Below are 5174 nucleotides of genomic sequence, written 5' to 3'. Positions count from 1 at the left end.
GCTCCTTCTTCCTATTCAACAGATTTATTTCTGTGATTTATATATTGCTTACATAGGTCATCAGAATCCTTTATATACATCCAAAAAAAACTAATTGTTAGCCAGAATTATGTAAGATCATTTAAGGTCCATGTAAAGATTGTGTCTAGGTGCAAGATGAAATATTTTTTTGTCAATATCATGGACAGGCATATGAATTTTGCTGAATAGACTGTAAATAGAATCCTGCTACATCCTGGTGTCTCCTGTCCTGTGTGGGAGTAGAAGTATGCTAAATACCCTCTGTGGGAGTTCAATCATGGTACACATGCTGGGGTAGTATAATAATGATGTGATATACAGTATGTGGCATTAGAATCACGGTAAATATCCTGTTTTGGAGTATAATCGTGGTAAATATCCTCTGCGTTAATAGAATTGTGATACATATGCTGTGCGGGAATAGAATTGTAACACATGGAGGATCTGGAATTAAGACAAACTATTTGCTGGGTTCCAACAGAAGACGAATCAAACAATATTAACTGTGACACCTCTGCAAGACTATCAGGAGGTAAGCTAGGTTTGATAAGAGGCTTATGGCTTATCCACCACCCCACACAGAGACAACACCCACTGTGCCAGGCTGGCAGTTGCCCACCTTTGTCAGTCGTATAAAATAAACAGGTGCCGACTTCAACTGCGCAACCAGGAACATTTTCTCCCCAGTGACAGACTGAGATCCATGTGGGATAGCGGTAACTTTATACTGATACAACTTGCCTGAAGTTACATAAGGAATAAAAGCCACACTGTAATTAGGTACTGGGAACTTGTGGTTCGAACCTGAAAAGCCAATCAAAGACTGCCGACTTCAAAGATCTTTGCTTCAATCTGGCTACCAACCCGACTGACAGCATTCATGTGTTCTGTGAGTGCCCCCCTCCTACTGTCTATATTCTTATGCAACTCCTGGATCTTCACATCAACAAAGCAAAATCTATTCTTGTTCCTATTCGGGCTCCCTCAGTGCATTCCGTGCTCAACAAACATTGAACAATTTGTTAGACTTGCCTTCATCTGGATTTATTACTGGAAGGACTTTTCCGGTGGCCGGTTAACCACCAGAGGTGGATAACCAAGGTTCAGAAAGTAAAAATGCTCCCCATTAAATTCACTTGAATTTGCAAATTAGCACAATTCCTCTCCCAGGAGGTAGAACTAATTAGGTAGAACTTCCACAGGTGGAAGCAACACATGGCAGGACTTTTCTTTCCACCACTTTTAACAGATCCCTGGATTGGCTCTCCATCAGGCAAACCGTTTTAGGTCAGCCCTGGTCATGGAGAGCTGCCAGTGCCTGCTCTTTTCTCACTGTTATTGCTCAGCACTCAATTGATTAAAGCAGTTGTTCTCACAATTACCTCACCTGGCTTCCTGGCCATACACTTGTTGCGAGTCAAAACAAGGTGAAAACAAAACTCTGCAAATCCTGGAAGCTCGCCAGGACCAGGGTCGGCCCACCCTGATGTTTGTCTCCTGGCAAAGTTGGGCTGCAGCTGCATTTCCTTGCAATGAAAAAGAGGGCTCATTCTTTTGATGTCAGTCCATGCTGTAAAATACGGCTATGACCAGCTTGAAGTTACCAGCTATCAGCTGTTTCAAAACATAGCTTGGGGCTGGTCATACCATGTTGAGGTCTAAACTGGTCAACCAGCTACCAGCTGTTTCAAAATCTAGCTATTTTTTTCAGCAGGGTTTCTTGCTGCCACAAGCATTACAGTAAGGTTGAGTTTGCAATAATTAATCTTTGGTGATGACCAATGGTGCACAGACTAGCGTGTTTTAGAGGGCACTCTGAGAATAGAAGAGGAACAGGAGAACAGAGAATTATTGAAACTAATGCAAGGCGACTGAGACAGCTTGCACAGCCCTGAGGTAGATACAGAGCTGTCACTTTGGGGATCAACTTAAAAATAAGTTCTAGTCAGGCATTTCATGTATGAATTATTTTTCATTTACAGTGTCTTTCATTCTTTCATGGTTATTAATAAATACAGGGCAAATTCGACAGTGCCACACAGCATTTTGAAAAACAAGCTCTGAACAGCGGAACTCAACTATGACTTTAATTCTTCAGGACCATTTTTCCTTTACAGAACTATGAACTGACAACAATTCAAATCTTTGAGAGTCTTTCCCTTTCTAACATGAAGTTAATTTAATTTGGTAATTTAAGCATGTTTTAAAACACAGATGTGAAGTAAAATATGCAGTGTTGCCACTGCTTTATTAATGGAAAGACAATGGTATTTCAGCTGCTTCGAAAATAACAGAGGTAGTTAACTGTAAGCCACCCTCTGCAGGAAACTTGCAGATGAAATGATCACATATGAATAATTGTGTACTGTATGTATCCTCTGCAAGGGCCTTCTTTATACTTTCTCTGAAGACTTTGTAGGCCATACACAAAGGGCCTTCGCCATTCTGTATCTCCAGAGAGTGTGTATACCATAAATAAGTGCCTTCTCTATTCTGTTCTTCTCTGGAGTGCATATATATTTACGAAAGACCTTCCCCACTCTCTCTCTGGAGTGCCCGTATGCCATATGCAGAAAGCTATCACCATTTTCACTCTGGAGTGTGTGTATACCAGAGATGGGTAGACTAGCCAAAAACTGTACTCAAGTAAGAGTAATGTTACTTTCTAATAATAATTACTCAAGTAAGAGTAAAAGTAGGCATCTAAAGAAACTACTTGAGTAAGAGTAAGAAAGTACCTACTGAAAAAGTACTCAAGTACTGAGGTACTTTAGGCAATAGGATCTTTTTAATATTCAATAGAACAAGCAGTGCAATGGCTACATGACTGCAGAATCACAGCCTGATATAGCGTACATAAATGCAGAAAGATCAACATAATTATAATATGAAATTTAAAAATGCAATTCCAAATACAAAACAATATATAATATATCCATGTGAAAATTAAAACAGGGCTTAAATTAAATACTATTATAATAAACAAATATATAAAACACAACAATAAATTAAATCATTATCCAACTTACAGTAAGATACAAGAAACACTACCATAGATCCCCAAACTTGTTCAACAGATGATATTTTACTGTCAAAGCCCATTCACTTTAGATTTACATACACACTGAATGAAGAAAAGATTTTTCATTTTCTCATAGTACAAAATATTTAGGATAGAGCCAGCATTAAGTGCTTGCAGCTCAAAGTGTTGTTTTTTTTATGTATGGTAGGTTTGATAAATGAGGCCCTAGCATATTCTCCGTTCTTAATACGGTCACAAATCATGTGACCTTGACTCACCCGCCATGCTGGAGGACAACCTTGCATGTGTTTTTCCCCAAAAAATATTGTATTTAAATCTCAGGTCTGCTATTCTGATTATGAATACATCAATAATACAGAGTTATAATGGCTAATTTTGGGAGATAAACAAGTCATTCTTATGTTTGCCCAAGATTATTAGCCATCAGGGAGAAGAAACATGAATGTTGTCAGTGGAAAGAAGAGAAAAGTGGATATCCAATATAAGTAGGCAATGTGACAGCAGAATAAACAAATATACACTCACAGAGCACTTTATTAGGAAGATTTAAACTTTATTACACATACTTATTCAAGATTATACAATCAGCCCATTGTGTGGCAGCAGTGCAATCATACAGTCATGTAAATACGGGTCAGGAGCTTCAGTTAGTGTTCACATGAACCATCAGAATGGGAAAAATGTGATCTAAGTGACTTTGACAGTCTGCCACCAACAATCATTTGACAGAATGATTGTTGGTGGCAGACAGGGTGGTTTGAGTATCTTAGAAACTGCTGATTTTTACGCACACTAGTCTAGTCACTACCAGTTCTGCGGACAGAAACACCTTGTTATAATGAGAGACGTCAGAGGAGAATGGCCAGAGTGGTCAAAGCTGACAGGAAGGTGACACTGACGCAAATAACCACTCATTAAACTGTGGGATGCAGAAGAGCATCTCTGAACACACAACATATCATAACTCTAAGTGGTTAGGGTACAGCAGTAGAAGTCTAAAAACTAAGTGTGATAAATACCTAATAAAGTGCTCAGTGAGTGTATATCATATCACCTTGTCACTGGTAAGTGTTAGCTAGCTACTTTTAATGTATCATATCACTTCCTCATATTCAAGCTGTGAGCTAAAAAAAAAAACGGTCCAAACTAGAGACTTAGTCAGCTACTAATTATACATTTCCATTCAGCTTCTATGTATAGGGTAGCAATACAAAAGATAAGAGAAACAGAAAGCCTTGCAACAGTGAACCCTCTCTTTAAACCGAAGGGATTTCCTTCACAGTGCAAAAGGTCTTAAATAAAAGCATATCTACGACTCTGACCAACAGATCTAATATATTAAACACCTTAACATACAGTAGAAGTACGTATGCAAAATAACCGACAAAGGAATGACAAACAAATAATGAATTGTTCTCAAACCTCAAACGAGGAAGTTAGCGTTTGAGCACGTACATGAAGTGACTGCAAGTCCCAAGGAAATACTCACAATCAACTGTCTAAATGAAATTTCATACATATACATTTCATAATACAACCTTGTTTACAATATTAACATTACACTTGCACCACGCTTGGAATTCCTTAATTGTGATGATTCATTTGTGCACCGCGATGATAAGGCTTCTTGGTTTGCCTGACTTTCTTAACGGCTGTTTTGTTTATAGTCCTTAAAGGGCTACAATATGTTTTATAAACAAAAGAACAGTTTGTTTCAATGCAAGATATTGTGGCAAGCGGCAGCAGCTAACAGTCAAATAAGGGACTAAAAACACAGTGCTTGCTTCGCTAGCCAACTGGCCGGTTCACGGCTAAGCCGAGGTTGAGAATACTGCCTTACAAAACAAGCTCCACAAGCTGCTGTTTACAACCCGGCCCCCAACCTGTACTGGTCTGCCCCCCCCCCCCCCCCAACCTCTCCAGACAAAAAATGATCCACCCACATAAATCATATCATTCATCCCCTACAGCATCCCCTACATAAATCCCTCAGTGACACAATACATAGTTAGTCAGCAGTCGAATTCAAATTCGGGAACTGATATGGTAGGTAATTTATAAGCTAACTAACTTGACTGCTCTCATTAACAAGGCATTTGTGATCGCAGAA

The sequence above is a fragment of the Conger conger genome, chromosome 1 (assembly GCF_963514075.1).
Source record: "Conger conger chromosome 1, fConCon1.1, whole genome shotgun sequence".
NCBI lineage: Eukaryota > Metazoa > Chordata > Actinopteri > Anguilliformes > Congridae > Conger > Conger conger.
This window is presented reverse-complemented; position numbering follows the sequence as displayed.